Source organism: Ambystoma mexicanum, chromosome 7q, assembly GCF_040938575.1.
Source record: "Ambystoma mexicanum isolate Mex_15411 chromosome 7q, UKY_AmexF1_1, whole genome shotgun sequence".
NCBI lineage: Eukaryota > Metazoa > Chordata > Amphibia > Caudata > Ambystomatidae > Ambystoma > Ambystoma mexicanum.
The window spans coordinates 116934577-116952225 of NC_090941.1; positions in this window are offsets into that span (position 1 = coordinate 116934577).

Here is a 17649-nt window from a genome sequence, read left to right on the forward strand (position 1 = left end):
ACCGATGCAAGATGGCGGACGGCGTGATGGGATGGTCACATGATCCAAAGCACGTGCATGTCATCACGCCGACTTTAAAAAGTGGCCATCTTGAACACAATTTTTGCAGCGATTAACATGCTGGCTTTCTAATCTAGCCACACAACCGAAAGGGGCTAGCACCACTCACTTAAGATAATAAGGTAAGCAGAAGCTTTGTTAACGTTAAAAATAGACTACGTACACTAATATGTACTATAATTAGAAATATCAAGCACGTGATTATTATACCAACAGGTACCATCCTGTCATTACGAACGAAACGGCGAATATTCATAGATGCCGCACACTAAAATCCAATCATCTACAAATACAGAGAGAGAACAAGTAAGTCAATTTAGCGCCTTAAGACCACCATTTAGACTGTCTATAAAAACCAGCATGTAATTGCTTCATTCATATGAAAGGGCAACCAAATACTCACATCATCATTTTTGTTTATATACTTAGACGTGCTAATTGGCAACCCTCCTGATGACCCATTAGAGATGAATGGAGAAACACGTGTCGAGGGAGATACAAATTGTTCTTAAACTAAGGGATATGTAATGTAATATCCATCCACAAACTGCAACTGAAGAGAATCACTGGGAATTATGTGATGTGAAGTAACATACAAATTCGAATTGAAGAGGCAACTAAGCATTAAAAAAGGTTTATAGTCAAAAAGTCGAAAAAATAATGTCGAATAGCAGAAATGTCGAAAAAAAAATGTCGAATGTAAAAAAGTCGAAAACACATACATATAATAAGAAAAGTCATAATTTCGAAAAAAAAAATGCCGAAAAAAAAATGAAAACCCAAAACACTCTTTTTTTTTTTTTACCCAGATAGTAACATTTATTATGGTGGGGGGTCCCCCCCCAACCCCCCATCCCAAACCCCTACCCCAACCCCCCCCCACCCCCCATAGATATACCTTTAATTATTTTAAAAAAATCTTTAATATAATATTAAATAATTAATTAATTATTTAAAAAAACATCCCAAACCCCTATCCCCAACCCCCCCCCCCCATCCTCCCCATCACCCCCACCCCCCATGGAAATACCTTTAATTATTTTAAAAAAAAAGTTTAATAAAATATTTATTATTAACACATAAAATCGAAAAAAGTCGAAAAAAATTCGACATTTTTGTAATTCGACATTTTTATTTTCGACATTTTTTTTTCGACATTTTGACTTTCGATATTATTGTATTCGACATTATGACTGGACACCTTAAAAAACGAAGTGAACAATGTAATATGACTCTGTTCTTTGGATAATCCAAGCAACTCACGTGGGGCACAACTAACAAGGTTACTCAAGGTCTCTTCAGCTTTCTGATCAATATTGGGCAGCCACAGTATATGCGGTCCTTATAAATGCAGCCCCAACCCAAAATGTAAATCAACAGCTACCAAGCAAAACTCGCCACCAGCTGCTCAAAGGCTGCATAAATACTTTTTATTTTATTATGTATTATGTATTTTTACCTCAATCACGAGAAGCCTATTCAACAAAATGTGCAATAACTCTTATTCTCCTCTGACTCCTGCTTCCAACCATAGGTATCCTTCCACCCATTGACTATCCATTCACTGTGGAGCTTCTTTTACCTCACAGGACCAAGGAAGATTACTGTTTTGTGCCCGTTAACTGTCTTTTGGTTACCTCTAGCCCATTCTAGCCAACTCATAACTTCCAGTGGGTTCTTCTCAGACAGTCATGCCCCTTCCCTTTTCTGCTTCACACCTATCCTCTATCTCTCTTGGGCTTCATGCTTTCTTCACTGTCTTCACTTCCATCATTTTTCTGACTTCTATCCTCCATCATGTACGTTGACGTAGCTCCATTTCTCCTTGAACTCACTCTTCTTCTCTTCCCTTGTAGCCTTCAGCCTCAGCTTTAGCTAATTGTGGCCTCAGTCTCCACCCTCCCCCTTCTTCTCCACTCCCTTTAAACATGACACTCCCATTCTCCCAGGATCTCCAACCTCAACGATCTCTCTTGCCTAATGCACATCTACTCATTCTCCTACTTCCTATCACTGTTTCACTTGGACTCTGTAATGCACAATCTCTCTGCAACAAACATTGCTACATCACTAACCACTTTGATTGTTATACCCCTCAACTTTCACTTCTTGCTATCAGAGAAATCTAGATCTCCCCTCACAACCCTGCTAACATAGCAGCTCTCCACACTGACTCTGCTACCTTCTCTTACTCTCGCCAACATGTTTGGATGGGTGGAACTGTGGGGTTCATTCACAATAAAGCCCTCCACACTGCCCCACTACCCCTATCTGACATCACCTCTTCCTCTTTAGAATATGTCACTATTCAACTAATCCCTCCTACTCGGCTCACTGTTCTGGGTCTCTATTGACCACCTTTTCCTCTCAGCTCCTTCTTCCCTTACCTGAAACTTCCCATTGAGTCTCTTCCTACCGACACCCCAGTTATCATGCTTTGAGCTTTATAATTCCCAAACCCCCTGCAGCTTCCTCTCTTAAAGACAACTCCCCCCCTATCTGACCACTCCATCTAATCTGTTCACGAGCAGCCAGACCGCTCTGGTGGGAACTCTCTTGACCTTACATTTCTCTCTAACTCACTGTCCTCCTCTGACCTCTCTAATGACCCCTCTCACTATGATCACTCTATTGTTTACTTTTACATCTTGGTCCCTCTAATATCTATTCCTCCTCTCCCTTCTTCAATGACTGAGAGGAAATTCAGGCCGGATTCACTTGCCCTTTACCTTGAGGATGTGATGACCTCTCACCTGTCTATCTGCCTTATTCATGTCTCCTCCATTGGCAATGCTTTTTCGGACTTTCACTATGCACCAATGCTCCCTTGACCAACGTTATCCTGCTCGCACATTCACACCTTCCCATCCCCATCCTCAGCCCTGGATCACATCTGAGATTCAGGCCCTCAAACCAAACATGCACTATGACCTATGATGCTGGTGCAAATCACAGACCCCTAACCTACTCCTTGCCTATAAAATGTCCTTGTTGCCCTTACGCTTGAGTCCCTTCCAAATCCTCCTTATTCACAACTCTAATATCCTCCCTTAGAAATGAGCCCAGCAAACTTGAAACTATCATCCAAGCTTTGCTGTTATTCAATACCTTCTCCCTTTCTGCTAATGACTTTACTCACTACTTTTCCTCTAAAATTGCTAAAATCTGTAACACTCTCACAGCCCCCTTTATCATCCTCCCCAACTCTGCTTCTGTTCACCACATCTCCCCTACCCCTCTTCTACTCTCAGCTACTTCTACCCTACCTCTACTATCATATTAACACCTATCCTTTGCAATGCCAACCCATTTTGTGCTCCTGTCAACCTGTTTGCTCCAAGGCTTAATCTCAATCACCTAGCATTATCTCTGTGAGCTCTTTAGCCTCTCTCTCTCTCTCTCTCTCTCTCTCTCTCTCTCTCTTTCTCTCTCTCTCTTTGCAGCACTCTTCCCAGCCTCTTTCAAAATTGTAACGGTACTATCCCTATTGAAGAAACCATCCGCTGACCCAACTGTCCTGGCAAACAATCACTCACTTTCCCTTGTTTCCCTCTTTCCCCATTTATCAATTGACCTTCAGTGGCTAGTCTTCAACTGGATGACTAAATACCTTTAGGAAAATGTAATTGGAGACCAACTTCAATCTGGCTTCCGTAGTAAACACTCCACGGATATTGCACTTGTGCATGTCTCCAACTTTCTCTCTTATGTTCACTACTCCAAACTCTCTTTTTTAATCATCCTCTTGGAACTCTCTGCCACATTCTACACTTTCGACCACTCCCCTCTCTTCCTCACTCTCCAGGACCTTAGGTTTCACAAACCTGCCTTCACGTGGTATTGCCTCCTACAGTGAATCCTTTAACATCTCACAGAACTTGCAAACATCTGACCCACTCTTTTGCCTGTCGACGTCCCCCAAGGATCAGTCCCTGGACCTTCACTCTACGCCATTGATAAGTCTGCCTTAGGAAGACATATTCCATTCTTTGGCTTTCATTACTACCTCATTGCTGATGGCAATCAAACATGCTTCTCCTATCCCTCCTTCACCCAAGACACCTCGGAACTGATTACCAACTATCACACTGCAGTTCGTTCATTAATGAATGGTTCTCAGCTGCCGCTTGTCGACCTCTTCAAAAATGGAAGTCCTCTTTCCTTCTTCACCTTCCAATGTCATCCCTACCCTTCCCTCTCCTATCGTCTTCTGTCCAGACCTTCTTTTTCGCTTCGAAAAGCCTCATAACATAGGGGTGCTCGTTCATAGCTACTTCAGACTGCAGCAATTCATCATTACCACTACATCTGCTGCTTGCATTAATCTTCTCAATATTTAGAAAATGTATCAATTTCTATTCCTAATAACTCTTTGAAAATTAATATTTCTACTGTCGGGAAGGCAAGGTATCAAACAGTGAAGACAGACACAAGTGATCACAGTTCAAGGGTGTTTATTGAACTTCAATGGGTTGGATGAACGCCTATCTAACCCAAAATCTAAGTATGGGAGCAAGCTACTACCATAAAAGTAAAAATAACACAGTCCTAGTGGAGTCTTGTCAAAATAAAAAGGGCCTATACCAATGAACCTACTGCCAATCCTTACTTGTAAATACAAACGGTGTGGGAAAATGATGTATGCAAAAGAAAAAGTGTTAAAAAAAACAATATGTAAGGACAGCTGGATAATTAGCTTCCCTTCCCCATGTTTTCAGAACGGGGCAAGGTGGCACACTCGAGCTTAGCACAGAATCTAGCTTCTACATCACTAGGATGCAGTTCAGGATACAAATATCCAGGCCTTCTGCACCAAAGCCTCTTTCCCTTTAAAAGTCGCTTATTAGCAGAATGCCTGGAGTAACAAACAAAATATCACAGTTCTCTTCAAGATTTCCTCTGTCACAAAGTCTTTGTGTGTACTGTTCACCGCGGGTCTCCCTCAGTCGGGCTTGGACCCCATTTTATACACTTTCGCCGAAGGTCTCCCTCAATTGAGCTCGGACCACACACTATTACTTTTCCATTATTCTCATGGAATCAACGACTTTCGATTGTGCGGAGGATTTTGCTAAAGACCCTCGCATGACCACTTCAATTCTCTTGCTTCACAATTTCCCCTACTTTACTTTCCTTTGATTCCCACCACTTCCCTGTGGTTTAAACCCCCGCTAGCAACTTTCGATTGAGCACCTTTGCCTGGAGCTTAACTGCAACAATTCACATCAAAGTTCAAACAGTCATCTTTACTCACGTCTTTCAGCACACGCACCAAGGGTCATTTCTCTGTATACAATTTTGCTGCTTGCAACCTTCACTTCTACACAGTCCGGTCTGGCATTGGTTTCCCCAACTCACCGCCTGTGTTGATTTCTTTCATCCTGGAGCCAAGGATGATACCAAAGCGGCTGTTGCTCCTCCCCGTAGGAGGACCCGGGTATCTTTGACACACAATGCAGGATTCTTCAGTTGTATTTCCTTGCTTCATGCAAATGGCTTTGAAGTCCTCTGGAGAATAATACTTTCTCACCGAAAGAGTCAAGGGCCTTTCCCTATGCGATTTCCCTTCTCGGTCTCCCATATTTCTGCTCTGACTCAGCTGCTGGCTGGGGAATACTGCTCCTCTGTGTGCTTTGCCTCGCTCAGAGTGTGCTCTCGTTCTCCGCCTTTTATCCATGTGGGGAAGCTTAATGGAAGTCAGGTGTGAGTTGTCAAAAGTAATTGCCTGACTTTGCCTGACCATAGTGGTTGGACATGTCAGGTGCATTGCTTGGGTATGAGTCTGTTTGCTCCCAGAGCAAGCTGTCTGTGTGAAAGTGTTTGTGTAAGGAAGCGGGAGCGGGGGATAAAGTTCCCAGGCATCCTACCTAGTAGGATGGGGTGAAGGTGTTACGGGGGGATACCGCATCTTGTCAGGTGTCCCACTCCCTGGAGACCCCTCACCCAAGTTATCCTCTCACACTGGTCCACCCTCACGGTCTGTATCCAAAAGTGATGGATGTGCCCTGGCCACCTGAGAGAGATATCCCTGGGGACTAGGGGGTGAGATACACTCTGGTATCTCACACTACCCTTGTGCTCAGCAAATTGGACTACAGCACAAACCTATTCCTTGACCTTTCTCTCCAATCCTTCCTCACTATATATAAAGTCCTCAACTTTGCTGACCACACTCTACAACCTACTCAAATCCTCCCCCACTTCTGCCTTCTGAGACCATGCTGGTTGGCTCACATGCACAATGACTCTCTTCTCCTTGTCTACAAAGCTATAAATGATCTTGCTCCTCAGTATCTATCTGGTTGCATCTGGGTTTACTCACCATCTTTTTCACTGTACTCCTCTGCATTCAGTCTGACTGTCCCATGTCCTTCCTGTGCCTCCTTTAACTTTCGCTCTTTCTCCCTGTTTTCCCTGTACCACTGAAACCGACTGCCCATCTCAAATCAAAGCCAGCCCTACTGTGGATCTCTTCAAAGCTTGGCTTAAACTGTACTTACTTGTTACTTGCCCTCTCTCCGCTTCCTACCTAACCAAGCCCACCACTCCCTCCAGGAAGGTTTAATAATGTAATTTTGTATATTTATATAGTGTGCTTTAGTTGGAAGCACTTGGCCCTTAAGTTAATGTTAATTTATAAGTTACCTGTTTCTGATATATATATGGTTGATGTTTGTTTTATTTTGTCCCTGGTCTATGTCCTATTTCTTTTGTACACCCCCCATAAACTGACTCACCAGTTGTTCTCATCTTTGTTCTATTGTGCAGGCACCCTTCATGGGAATCCCTCCACCATCTGTAAATATGTTCAAGTCATATCTGACCCAAATTGACATCCCTGTTCTTCAAATACATACAAATACTGTTTGTGAACTGAGCCAATGAGTATCTCCTCTCTGTTTTTCATACTCTGAAAATATTGCTCATTAGTACCCAGAGAGGGTCAATTAGCTTGTAAAACGAAAGCTCATTGGCCCTCGCCCAGGCCTAACCTGCCGAGAAGGCTCTGACTTCTGCAAAGTCTGGAGTTCTTTCCGCAACTTACCGCCATGGAAAGAGAGAAGGGACGATGTGTAGTCCATTCTCCCCAATCGATTGAAGCCATTTTCTTTTTTTCATTTTTTTTCTCGGTTGCAGCGCCGTTTCTCGACTCGAGAAACATTGCAAGTAGTCCCCTGGTACAAAGTGCTGGGGTGCCTATGGTAATCTGACCCTCAGTGGGGGGGGGCATTACTGGTCGGGTAATGGCACTGGGGCTCCAGTAAAGCCCCTTCTTCGCTCAGGCTTCTAACTATGGCCCAAGGGGGATTACCCGACTGGTAATGGCCCCCCTCCTCGTGTCATATTGCCTTAATACTCTCTGCCCGCTAATGTGGGCATTTCATATTTTGACGACTCCCTATTCGAAGTAAATGTAGATTTAGTGCAGTATGTCCAATTCTTAATCTATTCAGTGTTTTGTCGTTTTGCCGCAGTACATTCATAAACATACTGCTATTTATTTTTTGTTATTGGACTACTCAATCGATAAGACTTCCAAGTGTTTATACACCTTTCATATGTAGAAAAATGCTATGACCACACCTTATTACTGCACCAGAAAAGATAGAGCTGGATCCAGAAAGGTTTAGTAATAAGTGAGTTTAATTATTTTGCCCTTTAAAATGACACGTGTTTCGGCAGGGTGCCTTTCTCAAATCAGGGCATATCTTGGTGCAACAAATCATATGTGAAAATTGTAGGTGTGTAATCAATTCAACATAATCCATAATACGTCATCAAAAATAAGGAAGATTAATTTTTGGTCAGCCATGAAACGAAAAAGAAAACAGCAATCAACAAGTTACCCACATACTTTTCAATTTTTTGTATGCAAGGTAATCAGAAAAACAACAGAGAAAAGGGCGAGGGGATAAGGGAAGGATGATTAGGTGTAGAAAACAAAATTGCACAAAAAGAAAATTTTGAAAATTAGTAGGTAGCAATACTAGACCGATAATATACTGAATGTACAGTAAGGTAAAAAGTTGTTTCTTACCCAATAATGTTTCTTTTGACCATTAGTTAAGGTGTGATAACTGGGATCAATCCCAACTGTGAAAGTAGAAGGGAGGGGGGAGGAAACACACAGTGGGGGTTTTTGTCATTAAGTATCCATAGTCAGCCTATTGTGCTAGTTTCAAAAGTTATGACCTAATATATCTGGCATTAAGTATATCATAGGGCAGTGCAGGCACTTCAACACCGGAGAATAAAACCAAAACAACAATAAGACAAACAAATCATCAAAAAAGGACAGTGACAAACCGCTAGAACCGACAGAAGTACCCGGGGCACCAACAGGGCTGACGCTGGACACAGGGGTCAACCCGCGAGACACAGAGAAACGGATACAACTACTCCAGCCAACCCTTACCATCCCCCACCGCCCTTACAGCCACAACTAGGTCCCACGAGGCTGTGGAACAGACAATATACCACCAATCACCACACAACCGGGTGTATGGACACTAGCAGCGGCGCTAGTCATTTGGAGGGGGGGAGGAGCATGCAAGGTTATTAAGGGAGCGGGCGGAGGGGGCAGCTAGATCCTCAAACGGCCTCGAATGGAAAATCGGGCACATACCTCCTGAGGCTCAGGGTGTACAAGCATCCCGTCGGGTAAGATTACACGGTTCAGTCCAGGATAGAGATGACTAACGAATACCATTAACAATTTCCTTCTCTGCATACACCTCTCAAACTCCAAACCAAACACAACCACAAACCTCTAGCGCAGCAAACCGCACGAACTTCACTACACTGCAACAACAAAACAAAAAAACACATAGACTCGCACATCAGCACACGACGACTACCGGCCGCATACACCCCAGGCCCAGCCGACGGAACCACCGGGCTGAGGCTGCCAACAGCACATCACTGCAATCTTGCACTTTTCCAGCCTCCACCCACTAACCTACCTTCCCCCCCCCCTCTTTCAGAGCCGCCAGAGCGCCAGGGGACCACTCCGGTGGTGATAGTGCGCGGTACAAATGACCTTTAACATTAACATTAACATTAACATAACTTCATGTTTGTAAAAATAGTATATGGGGTCATATTCAATTTCTCTGAGAGATGCGCAAATAGTATGCATGCTCAATTTCGCTTATGATCTCAAAAGGTCATTGGTCAAAGCATGAACCTGGTTTGTTCCAGGATTGTAAAATACGTGCACTCGCGTGTGTACAATTCTACAATTAAGTAAGTAAAAGTGGAGAATGCCGTGAAAGGCGGGTGCGCTACCATCTGACCTATACATGCCTCTGTGTAACTGAAAATCGCATCTACAAGCGATTGGTTCTGATGGTGGGTGGGCTGTCAGAGCACCCAAGGATTTACCTGAAAATAGCATTCCCGCGTCCCGCGTCGAAGTGAAATGGTGCTAGGATCCCTCCTTGTTGCAGTGTAAAAAGGGGTTGTCATGGTAACCTAGTCCCTTGTTTGTGTCGGGTGTGGCTGTCTGCGATTGTTTGCGGTTGTCGGCCATGTTGGAAGGTGCTTAAGGGTTGTCTCTGCAATGGGGATGGAGAATGTGATCCACTATACGTCATGTTCCTTGTATAAAGAGGTAGTCACCAATCATAGTTAATTGTAAATAAGGATTGCATGTTGCCTACAATTTGAAAAAATGATAAAACACAAAATACTGCTCGAAGTTCATTGGTGCTCGTAATCACGTCCTAAAAAGTTTTCTTCTGGGTGTCTGCAAATCATTAGTATTGCGGAATGTAGCCAAGTGGAAAAGGTGGTTCACTGAGAACTGTGAACCTCCTGAATGTGTCTCCTATTTGCGCATGACCTCTTGGAGGTTTCAAGTGTATGTCGTGTGGGAGACATATATTCTGTGTAAGCAGAGGTCAAGGAGTATGCCTGGTTGTATTAAGAAGGCTGAGAGAAGAATCTAGTGAAAAGGACACCAGTTGACTTCATGTGGTTCCATAGTGGTGTTTTATGGGAACCGTAGTTTTGTGTAGGTAACACATCCATAGATGCATAGAATTGCTTAATAAGGTCCGATAAGAAAATCTAATATACTGTGCAATGTGCATAATGTTTCCATGTTAAATGCTAGGGGCCCATGTCATTTGTGCAATTATTGTACATATACATCATCCTGTGCTTGTTCCTGGCTGCATCCTGTATGTGGAAACACAGTGTTGCAGTGAAGTTCATAGAAAATACGACATACAATTTTCCGTGTTAAGGCCAGTGTCTACACTTGTAAAACGACAGATATATCTGGCCTCTTCACGGCGTAAGAGCAGCTCTTGATTGCCGCCCCTTGGTCCCAACGATACTCTCTTTAAGCCTATGAATCTAATGTCTTTTTTGTCTTCCAATTGATGTAATTTCTGCCAATGGTCGGCTAGAGGTAGGTTCTTATCTTGGCTGCCGATTGCTGAGAGGTGCTCTCTAACCCTTGTCCGTAGCTCTCGAATTGTGCTTCCAATGTAGGTTTGTTTGCAAATAAATATGATTGCATAGACCAATTATTTGGTCCGGCAATTAATTTGTTCCCTTATTTTCGTTTGGATGCCATTTAGGTCTTTGAAAGTGTCTGTACTGGTTGTTGCATACTTGCACATAGTGCAGATACCACATTTTCTAAAACCTGGTCTTGGATCATCTAACCAGGTCTGAGCTTTTTCTTTAGTCTTCTAAGGTAGTAATGACGGATTTAGACTTGAGCGGAGTGTTCTCGCTCTTCAATTTTTTAAGTTTCAGTTTTCTTACAAACTTGAAAAGATCTATGTGCACGTGTACAGGTTCAAGATACGATGTTGGTGCAAATGATAGGCCCCTATTAAGCAATCTTGTTTGGTCTTCTGTGAGTTCTACGCTTGATAAATTAATCACCAAATTGTTCATTTGGTCTTCTTTGCTGCTTCCCTGGCCGCCGCTCTCGTTAATCTGCGATAATCTTCTAATGCATCGGGGTTCCCGGAGTCTACCTGCTCCCCTCGTTCCTCTCCTCCTGGTAAAGGTTGCATCTTGTCTGGTGGGTTTGGTATCTGAAAACGGACTTGTTTTTGAATTTGTGTCCTATTTCCTTTCTTATATCTTCTTATCTTGTTGAGGAAACCATGGCCTGCTTTGGGTATGTTGTCTGCAGTGAGTCCTTCGCCTTCTGAGGACTCCTCCGCCTCTGAGCTGGCAGGGGAGGTATTGGGCGTACTCTCCCTGGAAGTTGGTTTGTTAAATTTGTTATTATTTCTCTTGAAAAGTATAGACTCTGTCCTCATTATAGTCTCTCTCATCTCTAAAGAATTTTCTGAGTTTGCGTAACTTGATATCATCTTGGTAATCTTTTAGTATCTTGTACATCTTAAGGTAATTCTTCTCTTTGGTTACTTCTAATTTGCGTCTGTGATTTCCTTTTTGATATTCTCAATTTGTTCCGTTGCTCCTTTCTGTTCACGAGTTGCTGTTCACGAGTTGCATGTTCTATTAGCATTTCAAACATTTGTTTGGAGCATGTGTTCAAGTTTTTTTCCCAGTCTTCCGCTAGGTCTTTGTCCTCGTCTTTGTTGAAGTCAGGAAAAATCAAAATTCGTAGTCTTCTTGGAATTTGTTGTTTGCTTAAATAATTTATTAAAGAAATGATTTCCCAATATTTGTCTATTTCCTTGCGTGATGCGCGTTCCAATTTTATACATTTGTATCGTAGGTCTTCACGTTTTTGATTCCCGCTTCCAAATGCATGCACATTGCTTCCTTTGGGTGTGAATAGGTTATTGGCTTCCTCTTCCCAATTCTCAAGGTATTCTGCCATTTGGCATGAGGTAAATGTGGTCTGCGCGGTATGTGATATCTGAAGATCACGGCTGACCATAAATTAATCTTCCTAATTTTTGATGACGTATTATGGATTATGTTGAATTGATTGCACACCTACAATTTTCACATATGATTTGTTGCACCAAGATATGCCCTGATTTGAGAAAGGCACCCTGCCGAAACACGTGTCATTTTAAAGGGCAAAATAATTAAACTCACTTATCACTAAACCTTTCTGGATCCAGCTCTATCTTTTCTGGCGCAGTAATAAGGTGTGGTCATAGCATTTTTCTCCTTGAGTCTAACAAACGGAGTCGAGGAACTCAAAGTCTCCGTTCTATAACACACCAATGTGACAGCGCAATTTTTGCAATTAACCAGGTCGCGGAGGCACTAAGTGATATCAATCCAAAAGTTCCTTTCCTACTTACCTTTCTTATGTAATTGACTTAAGAACAATAACAAGGTCTCTTCATACCTATACTCCTTCATGCACGATGGTCCACTTCCTTATTCCTTTTAATTGTAATGGTTCTTTTCTTTTTATGTTACATTTTAACTTGCCTGCAATTTCTCTAAATTCATACATCATGCAGATGCATTGGGCCAGATTCTCAAAAATGTTTTTGTAATAGGTAATGAGATGCACTGGTGCATCTCAATACATGCACCAAAAAAATGCCTATGCACAAAGGGCATCTAAAATGTTCATCCTAGATGGTCAAAGTGAGATGGCATTTGCTACACGCTTTATGGATTTGTGCAATTAAGAAGTGTTTATAGGCATTTCAATGCACATCCTCAATTAAAAAATCAGACTTGTGTAAAAATTTCCAGAAAATAAATTAATTTCCTTGCACCTGATTGGACAGGCGCTGGGGAATGCACAATCTGTGACCGAGTCATTCCTGACTCTGACATGCATTTTTGTTGTTGTTGTGGCAGCAGCTATTTAAACCACTGCTGGTACACTTGCATTTCTGTCCCTCAAACAGGGATTTAATGCAGGGGTGCATTGCTATTAGCACATTGGCATGCTTCTGGGGTGCTAATAGTTTATTTTTTTTAACATAAGAAAAGGCGTGGTTGCCATTTCTCAACTTAAAAAACTGCAAAACATGCTGATCCCCATAGACAAGGAAGAATGGAACTACACACAGTCCCTTCTCCCTTTCAATGACGGCCATTGCTGTGGCAGAGAAGTGCCGAACACTGAGTGTTCCAGGCTCTGGTGATGAATGAGGCAGCTGCAAGTAAGTGGGCCAGGGTTTGGGGGTGTGCTATTGGGGAGGTAGAATTTTGGTGGATGTGGGGTAAGGGGGAACAGTTGACTTACCTGTTACCCATATGGGAAGATGGCGACATCACGCTTCTCAGGGGGCTCAAAATGCGGCCAATAGCATGATATAAAGCCTATATTCCAAGCTCCCTGATTGTCTGGGATGGCGCATAACACCTCTAGAGTGTGCTAATCATATATAATTCTCTAAGGAGGTCTGTGCATTGGGAACTGGGCATACTCACAGTGAGAACCATCCCCTCCTCTTTTAAAATTGTCAGGAAGCAAGAGGCAAGGTAGCCCTAACACACAATACACCAATGTCATGACAGACATTACAGACATTTTAACCTCCAATCCAAATAAATATATATGATTCATGGTTACAAACATTTTAATGATAGAGTTAGTGTTGTAGCGAAAGAGTACAATAGGAGTGTACCAGCAAGCCCATCTTTGAATGAAATCCATCAATCAGGAAATCATTTCCATGGTGATTCTAGGTTTTCATAAAGTGATTTGTTTACCAAGACAACTGGAACGTTCTTATTATGACTACAATATGTACTAGAAGTGCTCATAAGTAATTAACGTACCATGTTTTAAAAAGCTACTTAAACATGTTAGTACAATAACATTATTTCATTTTTTAATAGCTTTGTTAGCAAAAGAATCAGCACTCGCCTTCAAGACATTTGTGTCACTGTGCCATTAGCAACGGATGGAGGGGCTCTCATAAATACATGCCTCGCAACACGACTCCCAGATGCAGAGAAAAGGACAGAGGCATAGAATGAGACAGAGAGAGATAGACATAGAAAGAGAATGTAGAGAAAGAGAGGGACCGCTAGATGGGCTCATGATACAGCAAGTGCAGATAGCTTTCCTGTATTTCATTTGGTCGTAGTTGCCCCAGTGATATTGTTTAGCTTCTATTTCCAATACATATGAAACTAATCGGAAAAATAAAGCTTAGTCATGACCTTATTTTAAAATGAGCAGATTGTTCCTTTTCCTCTTCCTATCAAAGATCCATGATGGATCCGAATCTTCAGCTGACATTATTAGTTCGTTATATACATGGGCATCGGTATGTCTCAATTTTGCATCATCACCAATGTTAAATTTCTCACCTTTTATAAGTGTTATTCATTGTCCCCTTATGTTCCTTCCTATTCTTTCTTTTAATGCTACTCGCATAGAGGGAAACATAGTTCATGTTGGCACTCCCTTGTTTCTCCCATGGACTGGACATGCTGGTATCCCTTTTGATAAAGTTTAACCTGATTCTAACGAGGTGCATCTACCTAATCAGACAAAGTATACCACCCTTAAATGGGACAACATATATTTAGACAGTCTACTTCCTTTTTTGCACATTCTTCCTCTCCCAAAGAACATACTCTATCAAAGAACAGTGTCTGATCCCTCTTTGATTTTGGATACATTTGATCCCAAAAATATTTAAAGCTGTCTTTCAGTTGGCCCCTGGCCTCGTTACAACTCAAAAGGCAGGTCTACGGATGGAGACACCTTTATAATCTTCTGCACTTAAATTAGGAAAAAAGAAAATAAGACAGCAAGCGTGGAGGAAAAACTATCATCAGATGGCAAAAACTGTCTATCAGCAACAAGGGCATAATTACAAAACATTTTTTGTTCTGGCCAAACCATGATATAATAACTGAAGTTGTTTTTTTGCCAGTCCAAATACTGCCCAGGAGATGTTTAAAGTTATCTTCTAGCTACACTCTCCAAAAACCGTTAGAACCTCTCTCACTCCATCCCAGGATCTCTGTGTAAACTTGGCTCAGTATTTCTCGGATATAACCACCAAGATTCCGAGTGAGCTGGCCTCAACGGTTTAAGGTAATAACAGGTATGGTATTCCATAAAATGTGTTAGACGACAGTAAAATGTTCTCCTCTTTTCAGCAAAATATTGAATATTCTCTTTTGGGGATCAGGGCTGCCCGGCACCTGCCTGCTTCTCAACATGATCCCTGTTCATCCAGAATTATCAAGAAGATAAAATCTTTTCTGTGTCGGACCCTTGTGAAGTTATGAATAGCTCTTTTGAATGAAGCCTGGTTCAAGACCGCCTAAAGTTACATTTTTGTCTCCTGGAAATTTGGCGAATTTCCATCCAATATCTATGCTTCCTTATCCAAGCAAACCGATATGGGTGATAGCAACGCCTCAATTGCAGAGTATGGGCTATTGGATGATGCACAGACTGGGTTTCGACACAGCTGGTGTACCAAATTAGTGGCAGTGGCTCAGGGTTGGACTGGGTCATGAAATTGTCTCTGGCACCAATGAAAAAGTGGCCCACGGGTGCAAATGGCTATTCATTCCGTTTGTGACACTGTTTGAATAGTAACCAAGGGGGAGTTTTTTGACATGTGCAAATTGTGCATTTGAAAGCATATTTATTCAACACTGGTCATTACTGCTAGCCGCATAGTGAATTAACTAATCAAACTGGACCAAAATTGCCCAAAAAAGTGTCCCACTTTAACCAAAAAAACTGGCCCATGCCAGCATTTTGTGTTTTTGGTTCGGCCATGGGCCTATTGCTCCATAGGCCACTCCGAGTCTGCAGTGGTGGCAATGAACGACCGGTTCGATGGCAGTGATGTTGAGGCCCTGATTGTGCTGGATCTCACTGCACCAACATTCTACCCCCCTGGCATGTTTCCGTAGAGTTAGTATCAGAGATAAAGCTTTTGCCCTGGATGTCCTCTTTTTTTGCAGGCAGAGTTCAGTCGTAGTAGTGCCCCTGTCAAAGAGCTCCTCACTTAGCCTGCTTCTGCTCAATATTTACGTGAGACCTTTGGCCAATCGAATCTGGCCATGTTCTTTATTTATGCAGATGTATTTATATATGTGTTTATTCTTTGTTTGTAATGCGGTTATACATAAGTGTTTCAGAGATGATACCAAGTTGATCTTTCTCTTTGGATACTGTGTGCGGATGGATGTAGACGCTTTATAAGTTGCCTGGAACAAGCTCGCCATTGACTGAATCATAAATGTGGAAAGTTCAATATTCAGATAATCAAACTTTTGTTTCCTCTCCTGTCCACAAGCTCGCGTTTTTGCATATTGACACCAGAGAGTCATAGATTGTCAACCTGTGGTCAGACAAGTATTGTCCAACCCCACTCGTACCGGATGCATGTCTATTGATTATTTGTTTCATTTTTTGTTTTTTTCTTGAATTAGTTTTCTCACATTCTTTTTTATAGAAAGCAGGGGGAAACTCCCTGTACCCCACCCACTACCCCTACAATACCATCTGCTCCCCCAACCAAACATGGCTAGCCCCAATTTACCATCCTCACTTTTTGCAAAAACTGATTCAACCAGTTTTTAATGATCAATAGAGCTCCTTCCCTCTGACCTTGCCCTGTCCTCTCGCAGAAAGTCAGGGAGCGTGGGTTTTGCTTGACCCTCTGCTACCTCTGGACTATGAAATCAGTATGGTTTCCAGTCCCTGCTTCTTTAATTTGAGCATTTTCAAAAGATTTGTAGATTATTTCACTTTATCCCATAAAATTCAGTTGTTAAATGAGTTTGTCACTAGTAATTTGGACCCCAGGCTTCAAATTGTCCGTAACGCTGCAGCCAGACGTATTTTCCATTTAGATTGTTCATGGTGGCTGGTGCCTGAGTCCTCTTATAATCATACTCTTTCATGGTGGCTGGTGCCTGAGTCCTCTTATAATCCTACTCTTTAATCTTTGCGCACTAGCAACCTTCACAATCACTACTTTTAACCTTTGCTGGCCTTCTTATTGTCCCTAAGCACAGATATACTTGGTTGGGTGGGCGCTCTTTTTCGATAAGGGCAGCCACATTTTGTAATGATTTGCCAACATATTTCCACCGCACTGTGAACCATATGGAGTTGAGGGACTAAAGTCTTTGTACCCACACTAACTCTCATTCGTCTTCGGTGCCTTGGTTTTGATTTTTCAGAGATTGTTTCAGTATCAAGATGCCTTTTGCAGTGATAGCTGCGTTAGAACATTTTGACATTCTGCTCCAAATGTCACTATTAATTTAATAAACATAAGTAATTTTACCTTTTCCTGATGCAGAAAAGAACCCTCATCTTGCATTTGCATGTTGTCAACTCTTGGATGTGAACTTTTTTTCAATGGATATTTTACTGAAAAAATCTCTGAATTTGTAATTTTTTATTTGTAGGGTTCACCACCCCAAGTCCCCCATTTCCCTAGGTTTTTAACCCCACCACACCCAACCCCGTCCCCACTTATTGCTGCATATACATTTTATTTAATTCAGTGGTTTCTTCGATGGATTTGTTTCGGTTAAAAAATCAATAGTAAACATATTGTCAGTAAAATCATGTGATACTGTTACTCATAGATATGTTTTTGCTCTGGCCTTTTTTGCTGTCGTTCTGAATTGGAAAAGTGGAAATATTATGTAAGTCTGCCTACTGTATATTTCGTTCTG